Source organism: Lepus europaeus, chromosome 4, assembly GCF_033115175.1.
Source record: "Lepus europaeus isolate LE1 chromosome 4, mLepTim1.pri, whole genome shotgun sequence".
NCBI classification, from domain to species: Eukaryota; Metazoa; Chordata; class Mammalia; order Lagomorpha; family Leporidae; genus Lepus; species Lepus europaeus.
Genome location: NC_084830.1, coordinates 53738924 through 53762472, shown reverse-complemented (window position 1 = coordinate 53762472; position 23549 = coordinate 53738924). Strand labels below are relative to the sequence as shown.

At 38.5% G+C, this 23549-nt stretch overlaps 1 long non-coding RNA gene across 2 annotated transcripts in view; it reads right to left on the bottom strand.

The window, feature by feature from the left end:
* LOC133758344 (uncharacterized) overlaps positions 1-23549 on the bottom strand; it is a 335969-nt gene that overhangs the window by 140623 nt on the left and 171797 nt on the right. The window lies entirely within an intron of this gene.

Sequence of the window (23549 nt, the reverse complement as noted above, 5' to 3'; positions counted from 1 at the left end):
GCTGATGTTCATTGAGCTCTTGCTACATTAAACGTTGCCCATATTATTTTATTTTCATTTTTATGTATTCATTTATTAATTTTGAGAGACAGAAACAGAGAAAGAGAAAGGGAGAGATCCCATCTGCTGATTTGTCCCACCAAATGTCCCCGGTAGCCAGGACTGGGTTAGGCAGAAGCTAGGAGCCTAGAATTCCAGTCAGGTCTCAAAAGAATGTGACGTAACTCAAGTACTTGTACCATTACCAGCTACTTCCAGGTTGCACATTTGCAGGAAATTGGAATCAGAGTAGAGCTAGCACTTGATCCCCCACACTCCAATAGGGGATATGGGCATCCCAAGCAGCAACTTGACTGTTATGCTAATGCCCACCCCATTATTTTAATCCTCACAAAACCCATATAGTGTATGCAGCAATATGAATGTCCCTACTTTATGTTAAAAAAAAGGAACAAAGAACTTGTTTAAATTTTTTTTCAGGTTCACACAACCAGTAATAGGCAACACCACCAGATTTCAAAAACAGGCTCCTACTGGCCTAATAAAAACTGCCTTTACTTGCTCCATCCTCTATCACAAGAAAGTTCACTACTCAGTAAACTAAATCCAAGCTAAATTTTTGAATTATCCTTCTAGATCTACAGCTAAACTATAGGTTTTTGCATTCCTTTATAAATGCCTTTGAAATAAAACACTCCAGTCATTATCCATACCTTTTCTGGTATAATACCATACTTGACTTTTAAAAAAAAAAAAGATTTAGTTATATTATTTGAAAGGCAGAGTTACAGGGAGGCAGAGGCAGAGAAAGAAAGACAGAGACAGAGGGACAGTGAGAGAGAGAGAGAGAATGGGAGGGAACAGGGTCTTCCATCTCCTGGTTCACTCCCCAAATGGCCAATCTGAAGCCAGGAGCCAGGAGTTTCCTCTGGGTCTCCCATGAGGGTGCAGGAGCCCAAGGATTTGGGCTGTCTTCCACTGCTTTCCCAGGCCATTAGCAGAGAGCTGGATTGGAAGTGGAGCAGCCGGGATTGAACTGGCACCCATATGGGACGTCAACAGTGCAGGCAGTGGTTTTACCCACCATGCCACAGCGCTGGCCCTGACTTTTTTTTTTTTTTTTAATAAAAGAGAAGTTGTCACACAGAAATTCTAATGAATTACTACAACCATCTCTTGCTTGTATCTAGCTAATACATAAAATAACTTTGATTAAATTCAGTGGTTTTCCACAATAACCATTTAACATAGTACTTTAATGCTATGATCTCAGACTATTTTCATCAAAAAAATTACACAGTCAGGGGATTGTGGCATAGAAGGTAAAGCCAATGCCTATGATGCTGGCATTGCATTTGGGTGCTAGTGTGCGCCCCAACTACTAGCATGAGAAAAGTGGCAGCAGATGACCAAGTATCTGGGTCCCTGCCACCCATATGGGAGTTCCAGAAAAATCTCCTAGCTACTGGTTTTATCCTAGCCAAGTCTTGGGCATTGCAGCCTTTTGAGGGTGAACAAGCAAATGGAAGCGCTCTCTCTCTCGCTCTCTCTTTAAGTCTGACATTCAAATAAATAAATAGGTTTTTAAAGACAAAGTTGAAATTAAAAAAGAAGTTTATCAGAACCAAACGCTTAAAAACACACTGAAGTGGCATAGTATATGACATGATTTTAAAATATAGATACTAATGGTTTTAACTACAGGAATTTTAAAATTACCAGAGCATCCTTGTGGCACATGGGTTAGGCTGCCATTTGGGATAGCCACATCCCACACTGGGGTACCTGGAAACAAGTCCCGCCTCCACTTTTTTTTTAAGATTTATTTTGTTTATTTGCAAAGCAGAGTGACACAGAGAGAGTGAGAGTGAGAATGAGAGTGAGAGTGAGAGTGAAAGAGAGAGAGAGATGGAAAGAGAGAGAGAAAGAAAGGGAGAGAGAGAATTGTCCAACCATTGGTTTACTCCCCCGAATGACTGCAATGGTCAGGGCTGGGCCAGGCAGAAAGCCCGAGCCTGGAATTCTCTCCAGGTCTCTCATGCAGGTGGCTGGGGCCTGTGTACTGTGAGCACCTCCCTCTGCTTTCTCAGGCTCATTAGCAGGGAACTGGGTTAGAAGCAGTGTAGCCAGGAGTCAAACTGGCACTCTGATATAGGAATCTGGCATTTCAGGCGGTAGCTTAATCTGCTGTGCAACACACCAGCCCCATCACATCTACTTCTGTTCCAGCTTGCTGCAAATGTATATGCTGAGAGACAGCAGAAAATGAAAGTATTTGGATCCCTACAACCCACTAGGAGACCCAAATAGAATTTCTGGCCCCTGGTTTCAGCCTGATCCAGACCTAGCTTTTGTGGGCATTTCAGGAGTATACCAGCAGATGGAAAATCTCTCTCTTTCTCCCCCTTCCCTCTCCTAACCCACCGTCACTCTCTGTCACTGCCTTTATAATAAAAATAAACTTAAAAAGAAACATAAAGAGTACTACCCTTGGTACCTAAGCATTCAATGAGCTTCCCCTCTTTTAATTATAATATTTTTTAATTGTTAGTGGATAAGAAGAATATAAAATGTCTCATTTCCATTTCCTAGCTCTACAGCATCCTTCATCCCTATGGCTAATGTGGTAAGTTGCTTCTTGTTTCATGTATTCTATCTACACACTTATTTTTTAAGAAAGCTTTACAAATTCCAGAATTCGCGGTTAGAGAAAGGGCTTGAACTGAATGGATTTATGGATGCAGGGGAAAATTATAAATAATTCTTCTGCTTGAGCCCCCCTCCCCTGCCCCAAGAATGGAGGAACGCCCTCCATGTGGAGCTCCTCCCAGATGGATGCTGACTCCAGCTGATATTTCCACTTTTGTGCACCCTCTGCCTTGCCTTCTCTTTTATCTTTTACCAAAAGCTCTATGAACAGAGGGAGCTGTGTTCACAGCAGTCAGCATAAACAGCAAGAAGTGAGGGAAAATGCAGCAAATAGGACCTAGTGAGAATCAAAATGCCTCAGGGCTGGTGCTGTGGTGTAGTGGGCTAAGCATCCACCTGCAATGCCTGCATCCCATATGGGCGCTGGTTCTAGTCCCGGCTACTCTTCTTCCAATCCAGCTCTCTGCTATAGCCTGGAAAAGCAGTGGAAGACTGCCCAAGTGTTTAGGCCCCTGTCTCCTTCTGGGAGACTCCAAAGAAGCTCCTGGCTCCTGGCTTTGGACTGGTGCAGCTCCGACCATTGCCGCCATTTGGGGAGTGAACCAGCAGATGGAAGACCTTTCTCTCTTTCTTTCCCTCTCTCTGTCTATAACTCTACCTCTCAAATAAATAAATAAAATCTTTTTAAAAATGCTTCTTCCCTAACTTATTTATTATATTAAAAAGAGGATATTATTATGTCTCAGAAGTAATAATTATGTCTAAGAGCTGACAAAAGATGTATCATCCTTGGATTCTTCTTCCAAGACAAGTAAGTTGCTAAAAGGAAAGAAGGGAGAGGAAGGGAGAAAAAATCAAAATCACCTTTGAGAAGAAATAACATAGATCAGCCCTTGAATAGACTGTTGAGGAACACTTAGTTTCCCTTACTCTGTTCATTCTTTTTTTCCCTTTTTCTTTCTTTTATTTTCTTTTTTGGATAAAACAGAAGGAGCAGGGGAGGGGGAGAATGGGTAGGAGGGGGAGAATGGGTGGGAGGTGGGTGCGGTGGGAAGAATTACTATGTACATAATGATGTATTTATGAGATACATATAAATTAAAAATAAATTAATTAGTTTAAAAAATGCCTCTTCCTAGCTGGATACAAAGCAGACTCCAACCCTTCTGATTTGTTTGTGCCTAATTATGACATGTAGATACTTTGAGGTCAAAAGTGTCAATTTGGCAAGATGACTAGAGGGAGGAAATGTAAAAATAATTTTCTTTTATAATTAATTTTATTGGAAATTGGTTTTAAACCTAGAATATGAACTTTGAAACAGAAAAAAAAACAAAACAAAACATGTTCCTCACAGATAAAAACACTGAGTGGTGGTACCACATTCTGTTGGAGCACGCCCTGCACCCCACCCCAAACCCCTTCCAGCTCTGTAATCTCCTGAACATTCCATCAAATTAGAATCTTCAGGTACCTCACAGCAAAATAGGAACCAGAGGAAGAACCTTATTGAGTATGAATGTGAGATAATGCTCATGAAGTCTGTGACATCCAGTAAAGTTCAATACTTGTTAAGGAGAGGAGGAAAAGAAGCTAGAATTATTATTATTGTTATACTTCCTTTTAGAGTCTAAGTAGGAAAAGCATAAAAGGATTTTAGATACCAAATTCTGTTAGAGAATGCTAGAAGGCAACAGGATTGAAATTTGATTACAGAGCAAATATTTACTTAGCCTAGGAATGAAGTTACCCATTTCCCACTTTGGAGTGCCTCAGTTTGATCCCAGGCTCCAGCTAATGACTCCGGCTTTCGACCAATGCACAACCTCAGAGGGAGCAGTGATGGCTGCCAGTGACTGGGTTCCTGCCGCAGTTCCCAGCTCCTGACTCTGGCCCTGGCCCCGCACTGACTGTTGTGGGCATTTGGGAAGTGAAGCAATAGGAGGGAGCTCTTTGTATCTTTCTTCATCTCTCTTTTCATCTCTCCCTCTCTCCCTCTCTCTCTCCCTCTCTCTCTCTCTCTCTCTTTCTCCCCCCTCCTTGCCTCAGGTGACTTTTTTAAAAAAAAATTTATTTTATTTATTTAAAAGAGTTACAGAGAGAGGTGGGCAGAGAAAGAGAGAGAGAGGTCTTCCATCCACTGGTTAACTCCCCAAAAGGCGACAATGGCTGGAGCTGAGCTGATCTGAAGCTAGAAGCCAGGAGCTTCTACAGGTCTCCCACGTGGATGCAACGGCCCAAGGACTTATATCATCCTCCACTGCTTTCCCACACCACAGCAGAGAGCTGGATGGGAAATGGAGCAGCCTGGACTCGAACCAGCACCCATATGGGATGCCAGCACTGCAGGCCAGGGCTTTAACCCACAGCACCACAACTCTGACTCATCAGGTGAATTTTTTTAAATAAAATAAAATTCGGTTACTATTTAAGATTTTAAAAAAATGGAAGTTCTATACATTTTACACAATTAAAATTTATTTTGAGTCAAATGTACTATTTTTCAAATAATAATTACTATATAATTAGAAAAAAATCAAGCAAAATGAGGCAAAGTACTTTAACATTTAAATACACTAGGAAAAAGCAGATGTTTAAAAAATGTCAAAATAGTATATAAATAGAAAAAATGTTCATTTAAACCTACATAGTGACAAAAGACAAATATATGAAAATGAAGACTTACCTATTACAGAATGGGGCAAAAGAGTGAAAAGTTTCATGGAAAATTTGATTGAGATATGGAAGCCAGTGTTCCAAAAGAGAAAACAGGCAGCTCTTGATGAGTTAGTAAAATGTCCTCAAAATCCAAGGTTACAGGGAGAAGGTAGACTAATCAAAAAGGATTATTATGAAAAACAATGACAACACGTTAAATGGCGAGTTTCCAAAAATGCTTCACCCTGGAAATTTACTGCCCTTTTGAAATCCCTCTTTCTGACTCACTGGTTGTAGTTTTTAATAAAGTCTGAGAGAAAGGGTAGGTGAGTAATAGTATGAGTCAGCAGTTATTAGCAGTTATTTTTAAGAAAGGTGATATTAAAAAGCTTGGTGACCTTTAACATTTTTTAATAGCTGTTACTCTAAATTATTCTGAGAAAGTTACCAAGGTTTACAGAAAAGATGATTGCTTCATTTCCAGGGTGCACTGTTAAAAAAACCAAGTTGAAAGAAAGTTTAGTTATCTTAAAAGCAGTGGCAAACATTAAAAAGGTACATGGCTACTCAGGTTTTATTTTGCTAAATTTCTGTCATAAAATTAATATTGTCAGTGAAAAAAAAAAGTTGCTTCTTAAAGTACCATGGACATCTGGCACATGCTATTAACTACATTCAACTGCAAACTCTAACCCTCTTCCTCTAAGATGTATGTCAGGAGTTTTAGACAAACTCAAAATCATGTCTCCTAGTAGCTTTTCACAATTGCAATAAATACGCCCAAGCAAATGAAGTACTAATCCATGTTTAACAGCAAATCCTTTAGTGTTAACAGTTGATATTGGATATACAGCTTGGGAGTTAATTCAGTTGTTAGGATTTGGTATCTTCAACATCTTTCTGGCAAAAGATCATAGTATGCAATGGATGTTTAAAAACTTGTCTCAGCAGCCTCATACAGCGCACTACACCTGGGACTCTCATATGGATTTTAGCAGGTTTAAATTGTTCATGTTGCCTTCTGGTAGAATTTGGTCAATAAAATTCCCTTTATCTGTGTTCAATTGATGTGCCTATTGTATATATAATGACAGGTACTAACAAAATTGAAATTATTTCCAATCTTCATCTTTCATTTTATATGATTCCTGGAAGAATAGAACTTAAGAAAAAAAAAAAAAAAAGGAGATTGGCAGTTTATATTCTTAAACACACTCATGCCTAGGGAGTCCACAAATATATCCAAACACAGAACACATCTATTTGCAAAGGAACATGATTTGAAAAATGACAGAGGGAGTCTACTTAGGATCAAAGAAAACCTGTGTCAGGGTTTCATATCAATTCTAGTCTTAAAAGTGAAGAAGTTGATTTCAAAATAAAATTTGGTCAATTGCAATAAAAGCTAATAAAGCCACCCCACTATATTTCTAATTCCCTGAAAGCTTTAAAAATGATTTTGTGTTTTAGAACACACCATCTGTTGACTCAATGAAAACAGTGTTTGAGAATTTTTTAAATTGCATTAGGATTCATTATTTTTAAACAAACAAGGAAAAAATTAATTATATTATAGTTTTCAGTCAGAATCTAGCTTCCATTTACGCCCCTGTGCAAATCCTATCAATTTATATATGGGACAAATAAAAATTAGCATATCAATTTCATATTTATGCATTTATGTATGTTTTATATATTAGGTATAAATTTTACCTGACTAATGCTTATACAGAATGTTTAAGCATCTGTTAAACGCTCATGTCATGACAAGAGGTGGAAAATAATCTTTTCCAGAATAAAACCCACCTGCACTATCCATCAGAAAGCATTAAACTTATAAATTACGAAAGCCTATTTGTCTTACAAATCTTATCAAGATTAGAATTGTGAATAAAGAAGTAGCAAGCACCGTGACATACCTGGAGGCAGCACAGGACTTTCCAAAAATACAGATGCCAGTAGTCTGCTATTTATTCATTTTAATGCTAATTCACTAAGACCAGAAATGGTGTTAGTTTGCTGAGAGAATCATTAAAATTAAAATACGTTTGGCAGGAAAAAGACTGATGGTTATTGTTGGTTTACTATAAGCAATAGTAATGAGCCTTAGTTATGCTAATTTCCTTACTATGCATTTAAATATTTGTCTTACTTATTAGCTAACTAACACATGAGGATTAATAGAAAAGCCTCTGATGAATAGTCCCCAAAGATTTTTCACTATGGGGCAAGAAAAAACTAAGAAGGACAAAAAGAACTCCTTGAACTCTAGCACTTACAATAACCTTGTACATGTCTCAAAGTTTCACCATGGACAGAGGAGAGGGATGGTATCATTATGATAAATCTGTCATTTATTAATCTATCAGCTCATTCCTTTACTTTATGGGAAAATATTTTGCTATGTGATGTGAGGGATACACGAATCAGAGTTTCAAAAAACATGTGAGCCAAGAAACAAAATACGGTAAAGCCTTTCCAAAACCTGCAAATTTTCATTTGGCAGGATTATTTCCATGAGGGATATTGTACAAACATGGGCTTAAAATAAGAACTTTAATAAATAACACAAATGTATTTCTCTAAGCTTTCAAATATATAGTATTCTTACCTAGCCTAAATGTTTCCTTATAAATGTTCTCCTTTAATGAACCTGAGAAATTGATGTTAACTGATATATGAAAGCACTCACTCAGATCATCTGGCAATTATTACAAATGTACACCTAAAAAGAATGTTACTCAAATTCTTAAAACGGTATTTTCTCCTCCATAAAGTAGTTTCCTGTAAAGGGTATTCATGTTGCTAATTGGTTTGGCACTGCTTTTTTAAACTGCTCAGATGAATTTTCATCCTGCAAAAAATATGAGGTCTCTGATTCAAAGCCAAATTAATATATAAAATACAAATCCTGATGTGAAACTTTATTCTACATGGTATATAATTTCATTTTAAATTTAAAAGATATTGTCCATTAAATCATTCAGAGTCCTGGATATAAAATCCTACGTGAGAAATTTATTTTAGAATTTTAAATTGGGAGGAAACCTCCACTAAAAGAATGGTATGATTCCTCTTTTTGAATAATAAGAGCTGTTTCTCTTTTTCCCTCTGATTGCCAGGGAGCTCAGAATCAATCCTGAAATATAATTAGAAAAACATTCTGTTAACATCCTGGTTACAGTATCTGTAGTTTTCATTTTTCTATCAACTTGGTTTTATGATGTCAGTCTCTATTTGAGGAGAGAGAAGGAAGCATAAATACATTTGGCAAATTAAAACACAAAGAATGCTATACTACAGGAACCACTAAAATCACAGTTTCAACATGTAATCTCATTTGTAAAGCTATGGCAAGTGGGTATAAACACTTTATTTTATTTATATGTAAGGGCCTCATATGGCCTTAATTTCACTGTTAATGTTTTCCAAATATTTTTGACTTGAGAAACTGTTGATTCTGCTCCATTGGTCATGTAGAAAGTCAGCAAAATCATTATAAACACTCTGCCAATTGATCATGTATTAAGGGAAAAAAAACTTAGAGAAAATAAAAATTCCATTAACAAACAGAAGACTGAATTTTTTGCACCAAAGTAAAAAAGCTGATCAATGCCCCTTTCTGAAATAATTGAAGAAAATAGTCACAAGCTCATATTTCACAAATAAAAAAGCCCAATAAAGAGGCTTAGTGGTCATTTTTAAAGGAAAAAGAATAAATGTGGAAGCAAAATGGAGTGTCTGTATTAATATAAAAGAATTTTATGTTTCCTTCATTCTTATGAATTACAATATAATAATAATAACACCAGTAATAATAAACTCAAACAGACTGAGTCAGCTATTCTAACATTATTACCCTTGCTTTTTTAGGGAAATATCACACAGGTTTGCAATTATTTGGTTACTGAAATAGTGAAGGGAAAATAAATCGGGAGAAAATAAACAAGCAGTGTACAATATGGTTTAGTTTCTTTCTCTCCCTACCCCCTCAACCCCTTTCAAACTATGCCTTCTGGGAAGAAGAGAAGTGAGAAGGAATGGAAGATGTAAAGTAAGGAGGAACAGTCTGTTGCAGTTGATTTCTCAACAATGTTGCAGTGGATTCGTTTCTGAGAGGAGGAGCGTGGTGGTGGAGGCAAGAGGCAGGGAGTCGCCACACAGACCCCGGGAGTTGGGTGAAAGCAGGCTTGCGGCAAGCAGCCCACAGACTCATTTATTTCAGTTGGTACAACAGCTTATATAGCCAAGACCAGCCAGTCTGGTCAAGGGGAGGTCTATGCCCCAACCAATCACAGCCTGTTGCCAGGCAGTCTCCAAAGTCATCCAATCACAGCCTGTTGCCAGGCAGGCTCTGTTTGCCATGTGGGATTCAAAGCCATCCAATCACAGCCTGTTACCAGGCAGGCTCCGTTTGCCATGTGGGATTCAAAGCCATCCAATCACAGCCTGTTGCCAGGTAGGCTCCATTGCCAGGTGGGATTCAAAGCCATTCCTGAGTAACTGATGCTCACTTGCCAGCGGCCACCTTGGCATGACCTTCTCATTCCACCACAACGGTCTTCTTGTCTTTCAGATCATTTTAAGAACATGACATTTTACTTCAGGACAACCTATTATCCCATTGAACAGAGCCACTCCCATAACCTCCACTATTTATCCACTGTCCCTTTAAGAATGTTGAAGGCAGAGCATTTAAGAAATTAGTGTCTTTGTCTAGTTTCATCTTCAAGTCCAGAATGCCACTGAGACCTTCCTGCCTGTCCTTCACTCCAGCCATTAGACTTTGGCCTTCTAAGAACAAGGAGTCTTACCTAGTCATGCTTCAGGGCTCCAGTGTGGTGGTCTGGTGAATGACAGCACCCTATCACCCCGAATCTTTCTCAATAACCATCAATAATAGCTAATATTTACAAGTATAAGTGCTTAACATGCACATTATTGTTTACTATGTACCAAGCTATAATATTTACTAAATACTTGGTGTGGGATGGGGAGGCAGGAGCTGCTGCCTCAATCCATACAAAAATCTCTGCTCCCATTGAGCCTACCAGGAGAGAGACATGAATCATATAAACAGAGCAAGAAATACAGCAATATAAACAGAGAAGCTCTGAAAGAGAGAGCAGTTTTTAAGGAGAGTATACCAAAGGATTTCTTTCATCGAGCTCAAGGAGTAAGAAAAAGGCCTCTTCAAGAAAGTGGTGCCCAAGCTGAGATATGAGACATAAAGAAAATTAATTAGGTGCTGTGGACATCATTCTAGACAGAGCAATTTGTCAAGGAGTGAGGGGAAGTGGCAGGGGCAAGGTGGCATGGACCACTTGAAAAACTGCAGAAGGTGGGCAGAGCAGGAGTGTGGGAAGCTAGAAAGAAAAGCAAAGCTCTGTAAGTCATGTTAAGGAATTAAGTTTTTATCCTTAAAGCAATTAAATCCATTGAAGGTTTTTAAGAAAAAGTGATGCAATGAGATTTGGACTTTGAAATGATAATTTTCTTGGGGTTACAACTGTGTTGGAAGTGGGGCAGAATGGAGGCAGTTAGAAGAATATTGTGATAGCTCAGGCAAGAAATGATGGCACCTTAATGTAATAGTAGCTCACTTAACAAAATTCATGTACCAGGGGCCGGCACTGTGGCACAGTGGGTCAATGCCCTGGCCTGAAGCACCGGCATCCCACATTGGCACCGGTTTGAGACCTGGCTGCTCCACTTCCAAATCCAGCTCTCTGCTGTGGCCTGGGAAAATAGTAGAAGATGGCCCAAGTCCTTGGGCCCCTGCACCCATGTGGGAGATCCAGAAGAAGCTCCTGGTTCCTGGCTCCTGGCTTCGGATCTGTGCAGTTCCAGCTGTTGCAGCCAATTGGGATGTGAACCATTGGATGGAAGGCCTCTCTCTCCCTCCCTTCCTCCCCCCCCCCTCCTCTTTCTCTGCCTATCATCTCTATGTAACTTTGACTTTCAAATAAAAATAAATAAATCTTTTAAAAAAAAAAAGAGAGAAAATCCTCCTGGATAGATTCTGTTTAAACAAAATATTCATGTGCCAGGCACATTATATCTTATATAATCCTCAAAATAATTATATGTATTAGAGGCCGTAGTCATCTTTACAAATGTGGGACAGGAGGTTAGAGCAGTTGAGTGACTTGCCAAAGTCATACAAATAATAAGCAATGGGACAGGGACTTAAGCCAGGGCTGTGTAAAGCTCACTCTTATGTCCTGTGTTCCATATTACTGCCCAGAAAGTGGTGGCACTGAAGTTGAGAAGATGTACAAGGGATATTTGGAAGTTGAAATCACAGGACGCAATGACAGTTAATGATGGAGAGTGAGGAAGTGATATCATTTGGAGTAAGAAGAGATCTCAATGGTGAAACTTCAAAAGTGGATGGACAATGGTGCCATTTACTGAAACAGGGGCCACTGAAAGTGATTATTTTGGAAAGAGAAAGAGGAGGTAGAGCATGCCAGGGGACTGTGAGTTCAACACTGAACACTGAAATTGAGGCAATTTGAAAATACTCGAATAGAGATGTTAGTCTGGAGCTCATCAGATCTTGTTTGGAGATATAAATCTGAAAACCATCAGCAGATGGATGGTAATTAAAGGCACAGGCTTAGCTGCACTAAGAAATGATATCTTTTCCATACCCTGCAAAACTCACATTGTGGGCCCATTCTTTCCTCACCCATGATAAAATCTCTGGGAGATCTCCTGACTTTTCTGTTGGTTATAAATGATAAAATGTCAATTATAAGCTTTTATTACTCAAATCCAGTATGATGATAAAAGTCCCAAACTCTCCAGCTCAGTCTGGCTAGGACAGAGGAGGATATGGCTGTTGTTTTTTTTTTTTTTTTCTTATCCCCACCCATCTACTTCTCTACCCAGTCACTGGCTGTTGTTTTTTATTTCTGCTGGTGAGAACAAAGGAAGCAACGAGAAAAGAGCACATGGTTTAAGAAGCTGAAAAAACTTTAACGTAGGATTGGTATCCTCTTGTAGAGATCTAAATGTCTTACGGATTTATCAACATCTTAACTAAAAATTCAGAAAACATTTCAAACTTAGTATGGATAAGAGCAAACTTGATACCTTATCACCACCAAACCTGCTCTTCTGACACAAGCAAATGGCAACTCCATTCTGTCAGTGTTTTGGACCAAATATCTTAAATTCCTCTTCTCTCGAGAGTCATAACTCATTTTTAAACTATTGACATAACTTGTCACTCCAAAACACAACCAATTCTCATTCACAGTAGTTATGTTCTGTAAAGTTATTTCAGTTGCTGAATTAGCTAATACTGAATCATTGCTCCTTGGGGAAATATAGGGTTATATTCCTGAGTGCATTTGGTCACAACATTTTCATCAACTGATCAATACATAACCTTGTTTGATGTATGTTTCTGTTCAAAAACACATTGAATATATTTTGTTGACTCATTAACATTGAACTTAAATCAACAGCACTACCATTCACACATGAATGAAGCATACCTAACACATTTTCTATACAAGGCACAGCAAAGCCTTCGTATCCTTAAGAACATGAAAAAATACTTCATGACTACACTGGGGGCCATGTTAAGCAATAAAATCACCAACAAAAGGTACAAACCTGATAAAAACATGGCACCAGATGTACTAGATATACCATGAAAAGAATGCTTGCTTACATGAGACCCACCAGGGCTCTGCTGTGGCAGGACATGCACGGGGACAAACTCAAATTATTCACTACTTTGTGCAGGTACATGTAGAAGAATGACATTGAGAGAAAGTGCTTTGAGTATAAATTTTGGATTTATAAACAGATTTTAGTGAGGAGGCCAATTTACTAATGCAGACTCTGCAAATAATAAGGGCTTGTATCAAGGGTCTGACTGCTTCTCACACCATCACCACTATAAACCACATCATCCCTTTGCCAGAACTAGACTCCTAAATTGCCTCTTAGTTTCTACTCTTTTCCCCAACAGCTGAAACCCACATGCCTTTTAAAAGTCAAAGGTGAATGTAATACTCTATCCTTTTTAGTATTTGTTGTTGTTGTTGTTGTTCTAGTACTATTGGTTGAACTCAGTAATTAACACACAATTATTCTCAGGTGTTTAAATTTTAACTGAAAAGTGATCCCTGTTAAATCTAAGAGTGGAAAAAGAGAGGGAGGAGATGAACAATTTGGAACATGCTCAATCGGACTGGCCGCAAATGGTGGAGTTAGAAATGTGCAGGGGATTCCAACACAATTCCATCAAGATGGCATGTACCAATGCCATCGCACTAGTCCAAGTGATCAATTTCAGCTCACAATTGATAGCTCTGATAGGTCTAAGAGTCAAAGAGATCACACAAACAAGACAAGTATCTGCTAATACTAACTGATAGAATCAAAAAGGGAGAGAAAGATCCAACATGGGAAGTGGGATACACAGCAGACTCATAGGATGGCAGATGTCCTAAACAACACTCCGGCCTCAGAATCAGCCCTCAAGGCATTCAGATCTGGCTGAAGAGCCCATGAGAGTATAGCAGGCATGGAAAGCCAAGATATCATGGAAAAAAAAAAAAAAAGACCTAAATGAATGATCTCTGTGAGTGAGATCCCAGTGGAAAGAACGGGGCCATCAAAGAAGGAGGTACCCTTCTCCGAAGGGAGGAGAGAACCTCCACTTTGACTATGACCCTATCGGAATAAGATCAAAGTCAGCGAACTCTAAAGGCTTCCATAGCTCTGGCAACTCATGACTAGAGCCTAGGGAGATTACTGACGCCATGAACAGGAGTGTCAAATTGTTAAGTCAGCAACAGGAGTCACTGTGTACTTACACCCCATGCAGGATCTGTCCCTAATGTGTCGTCTAAAGCCAAGTGATGCTATGACTGGTACTGAAACAGTATTTTTATACTTTGCGTTTCTGTGTGGGCGCAGACTGATGAGGTCTTTGCTAATTATATACTGAAGTGATCTTCTGTATATAAAGAGAATTGGAAATGAAAAAAAAAAAAAAACAACCTGGTGTTAAAATGGAAATGGCATAGAAAATTAATTATTTTGAAAAAAAATTATGTAGGATCTCTGTCTTTAATGTGCTGTACATTGCTATTTAATGCTATAATTAGTAATCCAATGGTAGTTTTTTCACTTTATGTTGCTATATGGGCAAAATGTTGAAATCTTTACCTAATATATACTAAACTGATCTTCTGTATACAAAGAGAATTGAAAATGAATCTTTACATGAATGGAAGGGGAAAGGGAGAGGGAGGGGGGAGGGTTGCGGGCGGGAGGGAAGTTATGGGAGGGGGGAAGCCATTGTAACCCATAAGCTATACTTTGGAAATTTATATTCATTAAATAAAAGTTTAATAAAAAAAAAGATAAAAAAAAAAGTCAAAGGTGGTATCACCGCTCTACTCAAAAACCCTCTAATGCCTTTTGGTCTTTTTTGAAATGAAATCCAGATCCTGATCATTGCTGCCCAAGACATTAAGTGATCTGTTCCCATGCAGATCTTTGGATCCTCACTCTTATCACTCTTTCCCCTCTCTTAATCCTTCTAGACAAACATGTTCCCACCTTGGGCCCTTTGTACTTTTTTTTTCATCTTGTAAATATCCTTGGATGACTCATCCTCTAGAGTGAAGTCATATTATTTTATGTTGCTTCAGCACTCATTCAGAATGTGTAGGTGTAAATTTTCATCTAGAAGCAGGGCTCAATCACATTTGACACAGTTTTCAGTTCTACACATCCTTCCTGTTCTTCAGTGTGGCCAATTCAGACATCTGCCTTATACCACTGCCTCTTGGAAACCTCCTTCCCTACATCCCTTTGGCACATCTAAACACAACTTTCTTGGGTGCCTCTACCCTCCAAACCATTCCTCTTAGATGGAGGGCAAGATTGGTTCCTTTACAAGTGAGTTCATATCTGGTACCCAGAAAAACACATACTTTAACCTTGCAGGTAGAAGTTGTCCTCATCAGGGACTGGTATCGTGCTCAGTAGGATAAGCTGTCTCTTTCAAGTCTCAGCTATTCCACTTCTGATCCAGCCCCCTGATAATAATGCACCAGAGAAAGCAATGGACTAAGGCCCAAATACTTGGAACCTGACCACCCATATGGGAGACCCAGGTGGAATCCTTTGCTCCTGGCTTCATTCTAGCCCAACCTTAGCCATTGAGGCCATTTGGGATGTGAAACAGATTGCAAGATTCCTTCTCTCTCCATCTCTCCCGCTCTCAGTGTCATTCTTCCTTTCAAATAAATAAAATAAATCTTTGAAAAATTGTATTTAGTCAACTTTTTGTTACTAAAACAAATTACTTCAGATAAACTGTTTATGAAGGAATGAGGTTTATTGTCACTCATAGTATTGGACATGCACTGTCCGAGATCAGATGATCCTATTGGTGAGGTGTTATTACTACTGGAGTTGGAACAGAGCATCACAAGCAAGAGGGAATACAAGTTTGTCTGTTTGTCCTTATACAACCATCATACTCAACTAAATCTTTAACAACCTAGTCCATTCTAATCACTTCCCCGATACTCCACTGTGATTGGATTATGTTTCCACTCAGCGTTAATATGCAACTTTGGGAACTAAGTCTTTAATACATAGGCCTTTGTGGGTTACCCAAACTAACATCAAAACACAGAAGAAATTTAGTACTTAAATATTTAAGCTCTTCTTCATGCCTACACATTGGTTTGTTTCTTTACAAAAATCTCCCAGCCTCTGCCCATTATCCCAGCTCATTCCTCACATCTCAGTTTAAATATCACCTTCTTCAAAAGGTCTTCTCTGACTCATTAGCCACAGTGCAGGACACCTAGATCATATTTCTCAAACTTTAGTGGCTCAGAATCCCAAGGAGTATTTGTTAGAAGCATTTCCTGAGCCCTGTCTCTAAGGATTCTTTTTCAGTAGACCCAACAGAGTCTATAGCTCTCACAAGCTCACACATGAGCATAATAATGCATGCCCAAGGATAGTGCATTGAGAATCACTGCTCTAGACTATCCCCTGACATCATATGCAACACACTGTATTGGAATCAAATATTTACTCACCTTCCATTGCAATAAGTGATTAAATCCCATAACGTATCTGTAAATATTCAGTAACAAATAAACTTTTTTCAAAGAAACAATCATTTTGGAGTTGAGGAATGTGGGGACCAAATATTTTAAATAATTATCCAACAGTAAAAACCATGAAGTGTGGGAGCAGGAAAGAAGAGAAATTATATGACAAGGGAGACTTCTATTTCTAAAACCCTGAAAGGTAGTGAAAATACAGCTAATCTAGGACTAAAATTATTGTTTTGCATGCTGCCTAACCTTAATCTATAATTGAAAAATATACAGACTAGTGGAATAGAATTGGTGCAACAGAGGATCAGTTCTATCTTCCACCTCTCTTCTTCCCATCTTCCCTTCTTTCACATATCCTGTATCCCTGTCATACACGTGCACTTGTTTCTATGTCAACACTTGACTAATGTCTTGAATACACTCAAATTGGAATTATTGATTGGGGAATTACTTAAATGTCAACTGGAAGCTTAAATTTCCCTGCAAGTTTGCAAGAACCTTGAGACATAACTTTTCTGTATCCCAAGGAAAAAAAAAACATAAAGTTAAAGCAACTAAATCACTCAGCAAACTAATACAATCCTATTTCCATTTTCCCGAAGTTCAGATTTAAACATTGGCACAGGGTATTCACGTCACATCCTCATTACCGAGACCGTACTACAGTTCTTTGTATTTCAATGGATTAAAGCTATGTAAGATATTTTTTAATGGAGGAAGAGAAAAATATTTAAATTTAAATAAGTTATAAAAATCAGTATTGTTCTGCTATGGTGGGGAAATGATTAATCTTAAACTCTCGAATGTTCATAGAGTACTGGAACTTTTCACTTTTAAGAGGGAAAAATATAGAAGTCCTAGCCTCTTTTTCTCTGTCTCCCAGCTTACTTCTCTCCAGAGTCTAATGAAGTGAAAGAGGGTATATGCAACCTTTTTCTCTCTTCTTTTTAAAGTGGTCTGCCCTCATTTTCTACATTCATGCAGTGAGCTTGCAAAAACATGTTCTGAACATGGAAGAGTAAGGCCCACCACTTTAGGGAAATCACTGCAACCAAAGCAATAGCAAAGTTGACACGTTGGTCTCTGAATGATCCCCGTTCCACTTCTCAACTGACTCTGAAATTCTGGAGAGAGCACACAAGGAATTATTTACTGCCTCCCCCCCAAGCCCCAATAGCCCTCACATTTCAAACTTTTATACCTCTCAATGTTCCCCTCCATTTTCTATTCTCAGCCTGACACTTCCAACTCACCCTTTATAGCTCATATTTATATAATTCTGTTCAAATATACCCCAACTGGGGTTGGCGCTGTGGCGTGGTGGGTAAAGCCACCATATGGGCGCCAGTTCGAGTCCTGGCTGCTCCATTTCCTATCCAGCTCTCTGTTATGGCCTGGGAAAGCAGTAGAAGATGGCCCAAGTCCTTGGGCCCCTGCACCCACATGGAGACCCAGAAGCAGCTCCTGGCTCCTGGCTTCAGATCGGCACAGCTTGGGCCATTGTGGCCAAGTGGAGAGTGAACCAGCAGATAGAATCTCTCTCCCTCCCTCCCTCTCTCTCTCTCACCCTCTCTCTCTCTCTTTCCTTCACTGTGTAACTCTGACTTTCAAGTAAATTAATAAATCTTAAAAAAAAAAAGTATTCCCCAATCACTCCCAGTCAAAATGGATCACTCCCCTGTGTGTACAGTCTGCCTTGCATGGTGGATAATTGTGCCTGGAATAGTCTCCCTTCTGTGATTATATACTTTTTGTAGTTAATACTATGTTTTACCAATGTTTTTATGTAGTGAATTTCATAGTTCCTTCCCATCAGTTTTTAATACAATGTTTTTTCTACATCCATTTGTCTTTTTTTTTTAAACTAATAGTTGGCTGTATGTCAGGCTGCTTGTTAGGTACTGGAACACTGAGACATGATAGATATAATCCCTGCATGACTTTATTGAATACATATCTTAACAAGAGTGAGCCCTCAATAAAGTTTAAGTGATTTGATGCAATAGATAAGAAAACTGCTTCCCCTCCGTCACTGTTCACTAAAATCCTGAATGTTGAACCAGGGAATGGTTGGGGGGGGTAGGATGAAAGATAAAATTCGAGATCAATACTGTCTTCTACCACATCTTTCAGGCGATAGAGTGCCACACTACTCGTGATAATTTCAATACTCTTGTATATCATTTTAAAGATACATTAAGTATTTTATATGAAGTATTATGTTTACTCTTCATAACCATTTTACACAGGCCAAAAAAGTAAACAAATACCCAAAAGCAGAGTTGCAGTTAATTCTAAAATGGATGGCAGATAGTGCTGAATCATGTCATCTTCCTTGTATATGTCTCACTTTTCTGCACATCTTTTGTGCAGAGCCATTGCTAGTATTATCTCTAGCACTGTCTTTTCAAGAATAGTTGTATAACAAATACTCTTTCTTTTAACGATTTATTTATTTATTTGAAAGTCAGAGTTACACAGAGAGAAGGAGAGGCAGAGAGAGAGAGAGAGAGAGAGGTCTTCCATCTGCTGGTTCATTTCCCAGTTGGCCGCAATGCCTGGAGATGCGCCAATCTGAAGCCAGGAGCGAGGAGCTTCTTCTGGGTCTTCCATGTGGGTGCAGGGGCCCAAGGATTTGGGCCATCTTCTACTGCTTTCCCAGGCCATAGTAGAGAGATGTATTGGAAGTGGAGCAGCCAGGACTCAAACCAGCACCCATATGGGATGCTGGCACTGCAGGTGGAGGCTTTACCCTCCATGCCACACCACCAGCCCCAGCAAATAGCCTTTTAAGAAAGATAGACTTGGGCCAGTGCCATGGTGTAGTCATAGTAGGTTAAACCTCTCCCTGTAGTGCCAGTATCCAATATGGATGCCAGTTGGAGTACTGGCTGCTCTACTTCCAATCTAGCTCTCTGCTTATGGCCTGGGAAAGCAGCAGAAGGTAGCCCAAGTACGTGGGCCCCTGTACCCACATGGGAGACTCAGAAGAAGCTCCTAGCTCCTGGTTTCAGATCAGCCCATCTCTGGCTGTTGTGACCATTTGGGGAATGAACCAGCAGATGGAAGACTCTCTATTCTTCTATCTGTAATTCTGCCTTTAAAAAAAGAAATAAATAAATCTTAAAAAAGTAAAAGAAATAGTGTGTCTTCCCAAAGAAAAATGTAGAAGTATTTATTGTCCTAAAATAAAAATAATGACTCCAACTAGGATAAATTTCATTGAGGCTTACTGCCCATTATATATTAAGGTTTGTTGAGTTCAACATTCTTCTCCAGCCAGGAACTCACTGTAGCTACCCTGGTCACCTGGCTATTTTGCATCACTGTGTGGGAATCATGCTTGAGGAACAATTCAAATGCTGACACTTTTGTTACTGCTATAGTGAATATCAAAATCTTTCCTGCCTGGTCCAAGGATCTGTATTTTGCCAACATCCATGAAACTGACAGGTTAACTTGAAAGCTAAAATCTTGGCTTCTTCAGATCTCTTGACATTCAAGATTCTACAACCAGTGACTCAAGCTTTTATTCTTGATGAACTACATGCGCTCCAACTTTTTGGGGAAGGTGGGAGGGGGCTTCCTGTCGTTTGTTTTCCAGTAACTTTTACCATAGGATGTAAAAGTATTAAGAGACAACCTAGAAAAAATTTTGGAATTGCCAACACACTTCTCTTTCCTTCATTAAGAAGTAACAATCTAGTTTCCTTTGATAAACAAGATCAATCACACTAACTACTTTATTAGCCCATTTATTTTTTTTCTTGGATCAATGAAATGAGGAATTCAAAGTGGCCAAGCATCAATTTCTAGTCCAATGCAATTGCTATTAAGATCCCCTGGTAAAAGCATTACTCCCAGGATAATTTAAGTCTAAACCATCAGAGCCCAGGGCAAGAAACAAAGCTTCACAAGGGGTCACTAATTGTTGGGGGAGGCAATCCTACTTCCATTGTTTCCTTCCAAGACCTGGCTTCAAGAAAAAAACAAACAAGCAAACAAACAAACAAACAAAAAACAGCATGCATCAGTTGCTGCTCAGAGCACACAAACATCAGTTAGGATATAACCCCATGTCTATAAGGTGCTATGACTTACCTAGCCTTCAATAGATCAATCTACCATTCTGGTCATAAGTAGATCATTTCACCATTCTATCAGACCAGCTGTTTCTGGATGATTCAGTGTGTGGAAAACTAGTAAAATTCCACAGGCATAACCCTATTAATCACTTATTTTCTTATTCTTTAGTCAGTAGCAATATCATTTGGAAAAGCAGGGTGGTAAATAGGTAAATAAAACATTAGGTGTAAAATTAGGTGTAAAAACATTAGGTGGTAAATAAAACATTAGGTTGCAGTGATGGAAAAGCATCCTGTACAGGAAAGACAAGTTTATATCCAAAATAAATATCTATTTTAGGGAAGACTATGTAACTCACTGGTTCTACTTGGAAATGGTATCATATTGGTATCTAAGTATTTCTCTTTACTGTGGGCAAGCTGATCAATCATTGGTGGTGATAGCAAGATCAGGTTTGATGAGGGAGATTACTATTGAGCTGTTGCATAGTCTACATCCCTGAAACAATGGTAAACTTTGCAATTATTGAATAAGCATTTGAGTTACTGGAGAGAAAAACTAGCTGAAATATGTAAACTGATTTATCCTGTCCATTTGATAATTGACAGTCTCCTATGTAGTAGATCCCTATGATCATGACATCCCCAGATGCTTAGTCTGTGGCCATTCTAACTGATCCATCTTTATATATCGCTTCATTACAGTCAACAATTCTTCAATTTTGTTCCTTTTAAGTATTGAGCATCTGATCAAAATTTTATCTACTATTAATGACACAATATAGATCTATACCTCTCAACATCTCTTTGTTGAGGCAAGATTAAAACCCAAATGCGTGTTTGAACTTTTGCCTCTTAGGAGCATTTTTCTTTATCCACTATTCTTCAAGGCCATCTATACGTGCAGCTAGAACTATATATCATAACAGGTACATTATTCACTCTCCATGATGTCATAATGTTCATAATGCTGCCAAAGCAGGTGTCAGTTTGGTCCAAGACATCTTTTCAAGCAACTTAGCTTGTGTCTTGGTCAATGTTACTGATGATACAATACAACCATTTAGGCCTGAATTTATAGTTTCACAGGTCAGGGATTAGATAGTTCCAATTTCTCCAAAACCCTAGTGTTCATCTATACAGTTCTCTGAGCTTCCCATTTGCTTATCCTTCTTTCTCTCTCTGATACTTTGCCTTTAAAATAAATAAATAAATCTTTAAAAACTTAAAATAATGCAATCATAGATGACTTAATAAATAAATCATTTTCAAATAATCATTCCTTGATTATATAAGTACCTAGGTTTTCATATGCATGCAAGTTTCATCAAAGATTCTAGTGAATACTTCAATGTCTGAAGTCTATTTTTCTGGATCTAATGTTATTATGGGACAACTGATTCAAGATAGCACATTAATGACCCAATGAAGTGACACCATAGTGAATTCACTGGAATTCTTCAAGGTAATATCCTTCTCTTAGAAAGCTGGAGTTGATACTGTTCTATAGCATGATTGGACTTATTCTTTAGCACAAGATTTTGATGCAAAAAAAGAGAAAAAGTCCTCTTCATTTATCACTAGGTAAAATCTCACAAAACAAATCATCCTATAATTATATCAGTGATGTGGAATGAGGCATTAGTAATGTCCAAGTGGCTTTCTTAAAGATGTCAACAATTAGAAGAAACTTTCTGAGAAGTAACACTGAAATATGACATCTCCCTTTGTATAAAAGAGAACTGAAGTGTTTTTTGCAGGACACCTGCTGGCAGGGGTTATTTTCATCCAACCTATTAACTTACTGATTACGTAGTAATGAATACTGATCAGCTTAGTAAGAGGAAAATTTCTTAAATTAAATACTATGACTAGCTGAATCATTTAGGGGGTGGGACATCAATCACAACTTGACCTTCTCCAATAGTGCTGTTTATAGACTATAGCTACCTTTGAATACGCATATAAAATAACTCATTCTTAAACTGTCTCATATCAATGAGGTATGAACAATGTGTTTCTACAGAGATGGTAAATTTTTAAAGAATTCATGATGGATTTTTGAGTTATACTATCCATGTTTACAAATGAGAAAGATAACTCACAAATGACTTAGCCATAAAAATAAATGCTCTAGTAGTTCATTTTATATAGATTAATTACCTAATATTCTATTGTATTCTTCATTGTTTAAAATTCATTTCCATTGAAAAATTTTTCATTTATGCACCAAGACATTAAAATCAACAAGAATCACTGTACATAAGAGGAAGTCACACTAAGGAAGTATATCTAAAATGAAAAGAAATAGACTCTGAAGCCACTCCTCATGCTTACTCATCCTAAGGATGAAAATATCATGAATTAGATTAACAAAAATTTTCATCACATACAGGCCCCTGTGAAATTGAAAGCAACTAGTTGTTTTTTTTTGTTTGTTTTTTTTTTTTTTTTTGACAGGCAGAGTTAGAGGGAGAGAGAGAGAGAGACAGAGAGAAAGGTCTTCCTTTTCTGTTGGTTCATCTCCCAAATGAAAGATATGGCCGGCGCACTGCAAATGTCACGCTGCAGCCAGTATGCTGCGCTGATCAGAAGCCAGGAGCCAGGTGCTTCCTCCTAGTCTCCCATGCTGGTGCAGGGCCCAAGGACTTGGGCCATCCTCCACTGCCTTCCCAGGCCAAAGCAGAGAGCTGGACTGGAAGAGGAGCTACTGGGACAGAATCCAGCACCCCAACAAGGACTAAAACATGGGGTGCTGGCGCTGCAGGCGGAGAATTAGCCTAGTGAGCCACGGCGCCGGCCAAGATTTGATCTTTTAAGGTCCATTTTGCTCACGATTTCCATAAGCTGACTTGAATTAGATTGATTATTCTAAACAGAAAGTTTTTTGCTCAACAACTGTACAATTATTAATACAAATATAAGAAGAAATCCTTGAGTAGCTTCCTCAAATAACATTGTTATTTGGTTAACATAGTTCAAGTCAAATCAGAATTCTCGACAATCTGTTTTCAAGTAGTTGTTACTAATGAATGTGAAC